At 37.9% G+C, this 14,093-nt stretch overlaps 1 pseudogene; it reads left to right on the forward strand.

Annotated features, from left to right (window-relative positions):
• Positions 1 to 13,058: 13,058 nt before the first annotated feature.
• On the forward strand, positions 13,059 to 13,177 carry LOC112469321 (annotated as a pseudogene).
• The last annotated feature ends 916 nt before the right edge of the window (positions 13,178 to 14,093 follow it).

Consider the following 14,093-nt stretch of genomic DNA (forward strand, 5'->3'; position numbering starts at 1 on the left):
GATTAATATTTTCAGCTGAGCTCAGTTGAGACAGTTGGTCTCTGCTCCATGTGACAGTGGCTGTGCTTACATATGTGTTTGCAAAATTACGTTGCAAATGAGTTTTAACATAAATGGGAAGAATTTGTGGCAAAATTTGTAATCTACCATGCTGCCTGTCTTAGCACAATGCCATATCTACAAGAAACATGTCTAACTGCCAAAGAGAGACCAGCAGCAAAACGTTCTAGAAATCGTTCTCACCCACCCAAATCCCTCGAGTCCCAAACTTCAAAGCAACTTTTAGAGCTTTGTTTCTATCTTACCCCTAGAATTCCAGTTCATGCTGACTCTCTTCAATTCCCCATGTCTCCTCCCCACCTCCAACCTCCCTCCTGCTTTCCAGATCTTTTTTCTATCTTTCTCTTCTTCCCTGTTCATGGCTGCCTTCCACTCAGGAGCCTAATCAGTACCATAAATAACCATGGCAGAGATGTGCAAACACAAAATCCCTAAGAGTAGTCAGGAAAAGTGAATGACTGTACATGTTGGTTTGTCATGTGCAGATGAGAACACTGAGGCCTAGCAAGAACATCCTTTTTCATGATGCTGACTTTCAGGCTCAGAGTCATACTGAGACTGAAGGAGAATGAACCCACTTAGTAGAGCTCTGTGTTGAGTGCCTATGAGCCACTACTGTATCTCAAACCTTTATACAGTGTTACTGGAGACTGTTTAAATACTTCCTCTGCCCTCTTGGATTGCAATTACCAAATTTAAGTTTATTTACTGTGGTGCTTAAATATCTCAGCTTCTGATATCCAAATGCTATGGGGACATATTTTAAAAGATAAAAGATTACAACAACTAATTACCAAATCCTGCTATGTGCCAGTATCTATGTTAGGTACTTTGCATTTCTCATTTCAATTCATTTCTTCCTCCCAAAACTCCTAAAAGGGAGGCATTATTATCTCCATTTTATATGGAGATATGAGAGAATTGATGCTTGGAGAGTTCTAAGTCTCTGAGGGAGTGGAGTCCTCCTGGCTCAGAGTACATTCTCTTGATCTGGCTGAGATATGGCTTCTTTTGAGAGAATATGTTCTTGCTGGTCAACTGATACTTGGGAGGACTTGTCAAAGCCTTTGAGTGCCTGCTGAAAAGTCTGAATGTGATGACCAAGGGAGCTCCAGGCTTCCCTGCAGAAAGGAATGGGGGAGTCTTAGTGCTGGACAGATTTGTACTTTGATATAGAGCAGCATCTCTCAGCATGTGGTCCTTTGATTGCTGACACCCCCAATTACTTCTGGGCAGCTTGACAGTTTTCGAGAACAAAATAGAAGACGGAATTTGTTTATACACATTGAAGTTTTGAATGTAAAATTAATTATAATTTTCAAAGAAATTCTACATATTCTAAAAACTTACTTGGCTACAAAGACTGTCGTTTGGTCATCTCAGCTATCTGCTTATAGTTTGTCTTTGTTAATAGAGTCTGATGTTATTTTGGTCATTTCTGTTCATTAAATTGGCACTTTCTGCTACTTCAATTGTTTATCTTACATCTATAATTCACAAATGTGAAGCAGTGGTCGAAGAGTGGCTCATCAAACATAAAACTAGTATTGAAAATGGTAAAGCTAAAACAGCTCAGAATAATAACTCAAAACAAATTTGAAGTATGACTTCAGGGAGAAGATGAAATGTGAATCTGTATGTGCTAGAACTAAGAGAGTCTCCACCTGCAGTGATTTTGCTTCAGAAGACAACACTGCATGCGCATGGGTAGAGCGCTGTCTATCCACTTTGCCAAAGGAAAGCATGAAACTCCTGAAGCTGTCACATCATTTTCAAGGCCCTGTGATCCCTTTGGTAAACTTAGAAAGTTCCCCTAGAAAAAGCTCAAAATAATGATTTTTTAGCAAAAATAAATTCTGGTGTTTATGTAGAGCAAAAAAGCCTAAAACAACAGAAACCACATTTAAAGTTGCATCTCCCATAGCAAAAGCAAGTGTGAATCTCAGGACTCCTGAGAAGCTTGGGGAAGGTAGTGCTAAACTTAACGACAAATGTTAAAAAGGAGAAAGAAAAACTACTTGGAATCTCCTTTTGTCAAAGAATGCAGTAGAGGGTAACATGGTGTCAATGATGTATAACATAGAAAAGCAGCTGCTACTCCATGTCCCTGCTGGAAGATACTGTACTTGACAGTTGGACAAACCGTTCACAAGCAGTCTGTGAATCAGTGCTTGGCCATACAGACATGATACTTCTATGAGGAGCAATTTTTTAAAGGCATTTTATTCTGTTTACCATGGAAAACTCATGCAGCAAGATCAGATATCTTTGTTTAGGTAACTCTTATAATGTGAGTCATGGTATAGAATGGAAAACATGCATCAAAATCTTAACTAATGCAACACTATCAGGCTATGTTCTGTGGGCAGCGGGCAGCGGGCAGAGCCCTCTGGTAGTCACCATTCCTCAGGGAACACATTCAAATCTCAGGCATGAAACAGTGTCTACTCTCCCTTGCCTATCTAGCTATACTAGTATTTTAGCTGACTGTTGACAAAAATGAATGAGATTTTCAGAAAAGTTTCTTCATAAACTAACTATCCCAATGGCTAGTTCTATGATTTCAAGCAGTTTACTCAAGTGCTGTAGTGCAGCTATATAGACAGAATCTTAAATATTCTGAATCTATCTCTCTAAGACTGGATAGAATGATTTCTAATGTGGAGGGTAAAAAAGAAGGCTCATTAAGACTACATTTAGTATAAATGGCTAGGTCAAAGACATTTTGATATGCCGATATTTAATGCTGTTCTTCAATTATAGGAGAAAAATATTGAAGGTTTATGACTGAGTGGATTTAAAAACCACATTCAAATACTGTAACTGTAAATAAAGAACTAGTTCCCAGAGAGAATCCACTGAATACTAGTAAAACAAATGAGAAAAGACCCTACCCAACTGTGATGAGTTCAAGGATTTCAGGGCTGATCAAGAAAAAGAAGGAACCATGAGAGGCAGTGACACCAAAACTATAGTATAATTTCACCAAATTTGGTTAGAACATTTTAATCAAAAAAAAAAATGTGTGATAAAGAGAGGATGAGGAGAGGGGAAGTAAAGCAGAGAAGGTGTTAGAACACTAAACCCTCACTTCTGTGACTGAGACTTAATAAACAGACACTTGTCTACAGCAGATAAAGCCAGAAATGCTAAATAATAACTCAGTCTCTCTTCTCTCTTTCTGTCTCACTCTATCTTCTCACTTCTTCCTTCCATTTCTCCCTCTCTGAGTAGTTAGTTGTCACTCTGAGAATTTGCGCCATTAAGAACAATTAAAAACATATTTTGAGTATTTGTTACAATGAATGTGTTACATTGATTAAAAATAATAAAAAGCTACTTAAATGAGAAAGGAAAGAAAGAGAGGTTGAATCCATCCAACTGTAGACCCTGACCTACAGGTGCAGCTGCCTGAGACCCTGAGACCTAGGGAGCTAACGGAGGTCATTGTGTAACAAATTTACCTCTCCTTTTCAAAGGTTTTGCTGGTTCATTTTTCTATTCGTTTGCCTGCTGATGAAGCCTGAAAATGTGCTTCTTAGGGAAAGTATGTCTCTGACCCTTTTATTGCTTTACTTCTAATTTATTTGGCATACTTTTGCTGAAGCCGGGTGCTGGGAACCACATTGGTTGCCATATGATTTGCAGGGTCTCAATTTCCGATGGATTTTATTCTTCCTTAGTCTTGGCACTGCACCAGCTCTGCATGTGGCTTGTGTCAACCACAGGTTCTTAAATGTGTGCAGGTCAGTTGTCTAGCCACCCACGTATTTATGAAGCTCCTATCATTTTCCCAGCACTGCCTGGGAGGGCCTCAAGCTGGCATTCAAGGAACCATGAGACTTCCCCATCCAAAGCATTAGACCACCTCAAAAGAGTGGGATATTAATAGATTTAAGTCTACCATTACAAATCTCTAGATTTTTTTTTTTTTTTAACTGGAATCACCCTTTTAGTTTAGCATCTGTTCAGAAAATATCAGAGAACTCAGCAATTCATCCTGGCCTATAAATAAATCTAAAATATAAAAGCTTCGAGTCATGTTGTCAGTGGGTTGCAGAATTGGCACTGTCCATGTCAGTGTCACGACCATAGGAAAAGGTTGAAGGAAGGTGGCAGCCCAAAAGCAGGGGGTGTAGTTAATGACTTAATTCTGGTTCAGGCGGAAGTTCATAAATTGGTTTGTAGGAATTGTTTTTACTTTCCCAGAGCATGGCTTCCTTTGGCTTAATTTCTTGTGGGCCTCAAGCCCGCTGCCTTCTGCTAATAAAGGCTGTAAACGGGTCTTCTGATGTCAGAGTGTTTCAATATGTCCTGCAGGATGCCGTTTCATGTTTTGATCATCAAACCACTAAAGATATCAATAGATCTTTCTCTTTTCAGAATTAAGAGGCATGTTGCCAAACTGTTCTTCACTGTATTTCCAAAAACTATTTTGTATTTCCAAAAACACATTCACCATAGAAATTGCTGAAAGCTAGAGGTGTTTGTTCATAATTTATAAGATGATAATTTTTTTATCTTATTTCTAATGTAGAAATAAAAACATTTAAGGATTTAGATCAGTTTATGCCCGCGCTTAAAAAAATAAGAGGCTTGAAGTTGCAGGGCATGGGGAAAAGAAAAGAGTTTTCCATGAAAATGAATTAGCGTGTGCAAAGGCTCAGAAGCAAGAGTAGAAGAAAGATGAGGCCTGAGAAGTAAATAGGGGATCAATTCTAAAGGGCTTGAAAACCAAGGACATTAATCTGTAAAGCCACAGCAGAAATTAGTAAATCAATATATATGTAGAGTAGCCCAGGGTGAGGCTGTGGACAGGACAGATGAGTTCATGTGTTTACCAGTGAAAGGGTCAGCAGAGTCCTGCACACTTACATTCCCTCCTGGGCGAAGCTCTGACTTTTGCAGGATCAGAAGCCTGATTTTATCTGAATACCAAATTATAGATACACGCTCAAGGACAGGCTCAGATTACCCATGAATAAAACCAAATGCCAGACTGGAGTATAAAACTAAAATGCTATTTATTCACTAGCATGGGAATAATCCCAGGGACCTTATACCTGAAGCTGTTATGAGCAGATCAGCCTTTCCCTGAGGGCACACCCTGCACAGGAAATCTATTGAGGATGGGAAGGGACTGTGATCAGGATTCCAGAATTGCTCCATGCACCCCAGCAGGAAGAGAATGGTGCAAGACATGTCCCTGTCTACCCCCCACAGACAGCATGCAGCCTTTCATTACACAATTCTGCTCTTCTTGCTAATTTTACAAATTTCCTTCTAATTGACATAGTTGTACTCTACAGCTGCACTGTCCAATACAGTAGCCACAGTCATATGTGGCTGCTGAGTCCTTGAAACATGCTTAGTTTGAATTGAGATGTGCAAGTGTAAAAGAATGGATTTCAAAGACTTGGCAGGAAAAATCAAATGTAAAATTGTCATTAATGTTTACATTGATAGCACATTGAAATATGCAACTTTGAATATACTGGGTCAAAGAAAATATATTATTAAAATAGATTCCACCTGTTTCTACTTTTATTTAAGCGGCTACTAGGAAATTGAAAGTTATGGTGCTGCTCAAAATGCGTTATAACTAGAGTTAGACAATAGTCAAGTTTTGTTCTCTAAGATGCATGTATTCATCCTGGCTCTTTGTGTGTTGTTTTTAAAGGTTTCATTCAGAGGGTGTTCAAAGTGGGGTTCTGAAGCAGACCCTGAAAGACAGATTCATGACAAGAGATGTCTTAGGGACAGGCTTGGGGGATAGCATGCAGCCAGGAAGGCGTGAGTTCAGGCCAAGTACAGAGGGTCAGCCCCACCTGCAGGGAGTTACTCGCAGCCTTGCTCCCATCTGCTGGTCAATGGTCAAGGGCTGTGCAGGAAGAGGGAGTGTAAATTCCCAGGCTCTCTGGGTTCAACCCAAGGCAGTCTGCTGAGGAAAGCAAGGCACACTGGGGTTTAGGAGCAGAACCCTGTAAAAGAGGCAGGAGGTGTCATAAAAGAAACAGCTGGGGTCTGCATGGAGCACGAATGTCATCTCCATGACAGCAGGAACCACCAACCACCCTCTGTTTCTTGAGGAAAAGCCTGTCTGCAGTCCCAGAGTCTGAAAAATACACACTACAGACTGGAGTGGGTTATAGACTGTTATTCGGTGGTTCTCTTCCTTGTGTTTGTCAGGCTCTGTGTCCACCATACTAGCATCTGATAGACTCACAATGCATATCATCATATCAATGCCTGCTTAGCACCTATTGACAAGCCTAGTAATTCCTACATGCACCAATTTTATTAAATACCAGAGTGACAATTAAGTCTGGAAATAAAGGTGTGATAGACCAAATAACACTGCCCCCCACAAAGATGTCCATGTTCTGACACCCAGAACCTGAGACTATGTTAACTTACATGGCAAAAGCAACTTTGCAGATGTGATTACTTTAAGGATCTTGAAAGAGGGAGATTCTCTTGAATTAACAAATTATCTAGGTGGACCCAAAGTCCTCAGAGGGATTCTAGTCATAAGGAAGCTGGAGGGTCAAAGTCAGAGTAGATGTGACTATGGAAACAGAAGTTAGAGTAATGCACTCTGAAGATATAGGAAAGGGTCACAAGTCAAGTAATGAAGGTGACCTCTAGAAATTGAAGAACACAAAAGATGACTTCTGCCTGAGAGCCCCCAGAAGAAATGCAGCCCTGCTGTGAACTTGATTTTAGCCCCGTAAGACCCTGACCTCCAGAACTATAAGAGAATAAATTTGTGTTGTTTTAAGCCACTGTTTTTGGTAGCTTTTTATAGCAGTAATAGGAAACTAATACAATAGTTGAATACATACTAAATGCTTTATTGATATTAGATTCCATATGATAAAATAATAGTATCTGTGTTTCCAGATTTGATGGACACCTGTGGTTTAAGTTCTTGCAGTTTTCTAGTGAGCAAATTAGAGTAGCCAGTTATAGAAATTCTTTAAAAGCTTATGATAATTTAAATGCAAAATCCAGATGGTCTTGATCAAGAAAATGAAATCAGTCTGCTTTTCACTTTCCAAATAACAGGACATAATTTGTCCTTCAAAGCCATTAAGCGGGAGGAACACTACTCAATGCTCTGTGGTTTTCTTCTGAAGCTGCATCCCACAAATATCTTCCCTTGTCATCACAGCTCTGTACAGGAGAGGCAGCTATGGGCCTTTCTAGGCCAGGGGCTAGAAGAGTTCACTGTATTCCTTTAGCTCTCGTTTCAAGGTTCAGTGGCAAGTACTAGAACTTCTCTCATGGTAGGGAAGGAACCTTGTCAGCCCTTAAGTTTTAACAGTTAGAAAAAGCAGGATATGAAGCAGAGGAAATAAGAGAGTGCCCTGCCCTTCTGAACTCATGGTATTGCAGGAAAGAAAGAGAAAGAGAGAGATGGAAAAGGAGGAAAAAGTGGGCATTTGGGTTCTCTGGTTTTATCCTCCTCACCACCTCTTTGAAACCAAGCCTTGGTGAGGGGGTAGTTTAGAATGTGTGGGAATATATAGGATAGCTCAAGTACAGAGAGGCATCTGACTACTTCCTCTCTATAAACTGCCCATGTCCTAGCTACTAATCTGGAAGGAAATGGTTCCCTGGGCTTCTCCCTTAACTATTATTAAGCAGAAGGAAAACTCGAGTTTCTCCTCAGAGTCACTCTTTAGACAAGAAAGATATCCAGAAAAACCCATATGACTGAACCAAGAAGGTAACTAAGAGCGGAATGTAGTTGTTCAGTTGTGCACTGCACAAAGACACAACATCCAAGAGGGAGCTGTTTACATGAGAGATATCTTTACTATTGTAGATTTTTTGTGTGTTTGTATTACATTTTTGTACACTTCAAAGATGGGCAATTTATATAATTATTATGGCAAATTTCCAGGAGATGGGAGTAATGTGTCTAATTTTAGCAATATCAGTATACATTAATAATTTTTGATGGGTAGAAGAAAAATAGCTTATTCCAAGAATGTAAAATATATATAATTATTCATTAACTTATGAAAAGAGAATTAGTCAATAATCAAAGAACTGCTGATCTAACCTATCTAAATTAAGTCTGTTTAATATAGTGATCTGTGAGCATCTTTAAAATTTTTTTAAATCCCCTATTGGTATTTAGTGCACTGACTAAATTTCGCTTTTTCTATTACAATTTAAGTCATCTACCGATTGTTTACTATACCAGAATAGTATGACTGAGTTCCTAATTTACATCTACAATTCCATTAACATACAAATATCTAAGAAAAAAACCTTTTATTTCCCATTAATAATCCACAAATATTCTATTTGAAAATTTCAATTGTTTAATTTGCTGTTATGAAAATTGTCAGTAAAAAATTGATTGTTATTGATGAGGCTCATCAAAGACAGGTTATTTTTAAAAGTTAAAAATTCTAAGATAAAATACTAAACTGTTATATTGTTTCCTTCTGAGGTAGCATGATTGAAATTTTTTTTTCAATCATCAGAATCAGAAAACAAAAACACAAGTGATTAAAATTATTCTGATGATTAAGTAAATCTTTGAAAAGGTAAGATGTGGGAATAAAGTGAAGCAACTCCAAACTATAGCACAGCTGTATCACTGACAAACAGGATGCGATCAAATGCTTTAACTCCATATCAACCCTTACCAATGTATTTCAAGAAAAAGTGCAAGAGAATTTGTTGTAAAAAAAAAAAAAAAAAAAGGAATGCATTAAATCAAATATATTTTCCGCTCATCCAAGTACATAGCCGTATGGTTTAAACATTACATAATGGACCCTCTTGTGGATACTTGTTGGAAACTACCCACCTCAAGAAAGAGACTTTTACCCTTCTAAAAATAATGTAGATAGAATGATTAGAAACTTATTACACACAAATTCTTCCCAAATGGAGAAAAGGGAACATCAGATCCTTGTTACTTTAATCTATCTCAAAACAAAGTATATTGTCTATATTATAAACTCTTTCTTTAAAAAGTCAACTGAAGAATGAGGATGGATGCAAAGATTGTCAGCAATTATCACATGTGCTTGCTAAACATGAAAAAAAATGAAATGGACAACTTCAACAATATTAAGTATTTAAAAGTAAAAACTAATTTGGAAAAAAATTTAACTGTCCATGCAACAAGAAAGAAACTATATGAGAATGAAAAAAGTTATGGACACCCTGAGTGAATAATATACATAAACAGTTTTTCTGTAGAGCAGTGTCTAATGTTCAAAGGGCGATCTAGGAATCTTTATGAAAATTATGGTGGAAATTTTCTCCATTTGGCAGGAAATATAACAAAATATAATAACTTTATGACAGAACATATACACAGAACAGAAGGATCAGTGTGAAACATTAAATATTATTTAGGGAATGAAACAAAAAACCGCATAGACAGGCAAGAGGTGTGGTGAATTAAATCATTTTGAATAAGGTAAAAAATGTAAAATATTACAAATTTGTTATAGATAAAATCCCATATGGAACCATGTACAGCAGATAATTAATGATTTCTGGATTTCCGAGATGCAAATATTCTGTATTCAAACATTTCATAAGATTTTACCCAACAGATGATGTGACTGATGAGGACTGATGCATATTCTAAAAAGACTAATACCAAAATAAAATTTATCCAGTTTTAGTGGACAGGACATAAGAAAATAGAGTAGAATGCAATAGCAGGGCCACAGAAAATTCTAGGGCATTCGATATTCCCTGTTTTGTACATTTTCAAATATGTCAGTGAACATTGCAGCAAACTTTTGACAACACCGAATTTTGTTAATATCTGAGAACTATACAGCTATTTTGCTGCTTCAGTAGACACTGAGTGTATTAAGAACATATTTGCCAAGCATAAATTTGAAACCATTGTTAAATCTCAATGAGAAGGCAGATGAATGCCATCAGACCTCAGAGTAACACACTTTGAAATTGTTGAAAATATAAGGAAAGATATACATTCTAGAATGCAAGCCAAAGTTATAAGATTTAAAATAGCTACTTTCACCTTTATATTCTCAGTACTGATTTGGATCATGTTTAAAGTAAAAGTAATTTTATAAGCAAAGTCATGCAGTAACAAAAATTTACTATACTAATGCCCATGAAAACATCAAAGGGATTAAGAAATTCTTTGAAGAAAAATGCAGTGATTTTTTTTAAATGTTATTTAGGTGAAATAAATTGCAGTCTCTGACACTGAAATCTTCTCAAATATAAAATATATTAGAAAAAAAATAGAACACTCATTTCAATTACAGATCCTATCATCTATGACCCAAAACTAGATTTCAAAATTAACAAATGTGTAATATTTTACATTTTTTACCTTGTTTTTCTATTTTTCATATTAGATACAACAATATCCTTAAAAGAAAGTTTTATAATATTGAAAAATTATAGCCTTTTCATTGTTTGGAAGTCATGTGTATTTTGAACAACATAATAGAAATCAATTCCTAAAACTATGTTAAATTTACAGTTAAAATTGACTGGTAAACATGAAAAGGAATGTTAAATTAAAGGGATAGCAATATGTAAAACTAATGAATTTGGGTGATTTTCTAATACCTAATGTGACCCTGTTGAAGAATTGCAATATATTTGCAGCAATAATTTACCAGACACATTACTGAAGCTTCCAAAATATATTTAACTTTCCATTTTCAGTTGCCTGTAGAGAATACAGCTTCTCAAAATTAAATTTTAAAAAATTACTTAAATTAGGATTCTAGTCAAGATGGAGAAGTAGGTAAATGCTGTGCTCGCCTGCTTTCACACCCACATCAAAATTACAACTAAACTACAGAACAGCCATCATTGAGAATCACCTGAAGTCTAGTTAAACAGAAGTCCTACAACTAAGGATATACAGAGGAAGCCACTGGTAAGAGGGGTGAAAATGCAGAATAAGCTTGTATCACAACCGCATATGCTGTTTAAAATCAAGAGGAATATCTCGGCAGTGGCGTTCCCCTGGAGAAGCAAGGGGTCCCAGGCCCACGCCAGGATCCTCAGCCCAGGGTTCCAATGCTGAGAAGAGATGTCCCCACAACTTCTGGCTATGAAAACCAGATAAATTGTGGATGACTTAGACACAGGACTGTGGGAGTCCCAGGTGTTTCTCTTAAAGGGCCCATGCACTGACTTACTTGCTGACAAACTCACTTGCTTTGAGCTCCAGTGCTAAGGCAGCAGCTCAAAAGGTGCCAGCAAAATATGAGGTAGAACTGAATTGTCTGGCTTCAGGACAGGGCTGAAAGGGCAGCTTTCTCCTAGAGAGAAGTGATAGCAGAAGCCATTTTTCCTTTGTTGAGCCCTCCACCTATCCAGCCTGCAGATGCAGTCAGCTGCCATATCTGAATCTCCATCAACCTGGCTAATACTGTTTGCCTCACCTTGGTGATTCCCTGAGATCCCTCCCCACCCAATTTGTAGCCCATCCGACCCACTTCCAGTGGGTTTTCCATGTAAACAGCCTCTCTTGGTTCATGCTATGGACTTTTCTAAAATTTCTTAAAGGTTTGCAAAACCCAAACAAGCAGCATCTGGCCTCAGCATGCCCTGTACCTCTTGCTAAGCAGCCTCAAGCCCAATACTAGTGGCAGCTGGCCTTGGCATGGGTCCCTGCCTCTTAAGGCACCACAAAAGTGCAGTGCAGGTGGAATTCATCTGCAGTTTGCTTGGTTGCTCATGCTAGGTGCCCACAGGCAGGGTATAGGCTGTGGCTGAACTTGGCCTGCTGCAGGGCCTCTCCCAGGAGGCACTGGCCTACACACTTAGTTCCTGGCTTCAGCCTGAGCCAGAGCACCACCCGGGGCCACACCCAAGGATGACACACCCAAAGCGCAGGCACCAGAGCCTTGCTAAAATGAATCCTACTCCATAAGGTCAATTCCTGCACTACAGCTCCTCTACTATAGTCACCAGCCAAGTCATCACAATGAATCAGCCTGAGGGTCAGTCACTCCCACCCTCATGCAGATAAGCTCAACTACAACAGGAGGGCACACACAACCCATATAAGGGACACACCTATGGCTCAGGTGACCAGGAAGACTGTGCCACTGGGTCCCACAGGACACCTGCTACATAAAGCCACTCTACCAGGAAACATTGCAGCCCTACGTAATAGATAGAAACAAACACCTGGATGCAGCCAAAATCAGGAGACAAAGAAACATCTCCTAAATGAAAGAATGAAGCTCCAGAAAAAGAACTAAATAAAATGGAGACAAACGATCTACAAGATGCAGAATTCAAAACACCGGTTATAACGATGCTCAGTGAACTTAGAGGAAGAGTAAATGAACCCAGCGAGAACTTTAATTTTAAGAAGTAGAAAACACACACAAAAAGTCAGAAATGAAGAAGGCAATAATTGAAATAAAGATACATTAGAAGGAATCAACAGTAGATTAGATGAAAAAGAGAATCAAATCAGCAATTGGAAGGTAAGGTAACAGAAAACACCCAATCAGAACTGCAACAAGAAAAAAGAATCCAAAACTATGAGGATAGTTAAAGAAGCCTCTGGACAACATCAAGTGTATCAACATTTGCCTCCTCAAAGTACTAAAAGAAGAAGAGAGAGAGCAAGAAATTGAAACCTCTTCAAAGACATAATGACAGAAAACTTCACCAGTCTGTTGGAAAAAGACATGCAAGCCCAAGAAGCGCCGAAGAGTCCCAAACACGATGAACTCAAACAGGCCCACACCAAGGCACATCATAATTAAAATGCCAAAAGTTAAGGGTGAAGAGAGAATCTTAAAAGCAGCAAAGGAAAAGCAGTTAACAACGAGGGAGCTCCCATAAGACTGTCTCCTGATTTCTCAACAGAATCTTTGCAGGCTAGAAGGGATTGGCAAGAAATATTCAAAGTGATGAAAAACAAGGACCTACAACCAAGGAAAGCTATCATTTAGAATTGAAGGACAGAAAAAGAGCTTCCTAGACAAGAAAAAGCTAGCAGATACTACAGCCATACCACCCTGAACAAGCCCAATCCCGTCTGATCTCAGAAGCTAAGCAGGTTTGGGTCTGGTTAGTACTTGGATGGGAGACCACCTAGGAAGACCAGGTGTTGTAGACATAAAAAAGAAAAAGAAAAAGAAAAAGCTATAGGAGTTCATCAACACCAAACCAGTATTACAAGAAATAGGAGTTCAACCAAACCAGTATTACAAGAAATGTTAGAAGAACATTCTCAAGGACTGACCAAATACTGGGACACAGAGATAGCATCAACAAATATAAGATAAGAGAAATCATACCAACCATATTCTCTTATCATAATGCTCTGAAACCAAAGATCGACTGCAAAAAGAAATAAGGAAGAACCACAAACGCATGAAGATTAAACAACATGCTACTGAAGAATAACTGGGTCAGAGAAGAAATAAAGAGAGAAATCAAGAGATACATAGAAACGAATGATAATGATAGTACAAGATGTCAAAACTTTTGGGACACGGCAAAAGCATTCATAAAAGGAAAGTTCATATCATTACAAGTCTATCTTCAAAAACAAGAATGACCCCAAGTAAAAAGCCTAACGCTTCATCTTAAAAAACTAGAAAAGGAAAAACACATGAAGCCTAAAGTCAGCAGAAGGAAAGAAATAATCAAAATTAGAGCAGAAATAAATGAAAATGAAAACAAACAAACAAACAAAACTAGAAAAGGAAGAATAAATGAAGCCTAAAGTCAGCAGAAGGAAAGAAATAATCAAAATTAGAGCAGAAATCAATAAAATTGAAAACAAAAATACAATAAAAAAATAAATGCAACAAAGTGCTGGTTCTTTGAGAAGATTAATAAAATTGACAAACCCCTGGCTAGACTCACTAAAGAAAAAAGAGAAAAGACACAAATAAACAAAATCAGGGATGAAAGAGGGGGAATTACAACTGACATTGCAGAAGTACAAAGAATCATACAAGAATACTATGAAAAAGTATATAATACCAAATTTAATAACCTGGAAGAAATGGACCTGTACTTAGAAA

The sequence above is a fragment of the Pteropus alecto genome, unplaced genomic scaffold (assembly GCF_000325575.1).
Source record: "Pteropus alecto unplaced genomic scaffold, ASM32557v1 scaffold146, whole genome shotgun sequence".
NCBI lineage: Eukaryota > Metazoa > Chordata > Mammalia > Chiroptera > Pteropodidae > Pteropus > Pteropus alecto.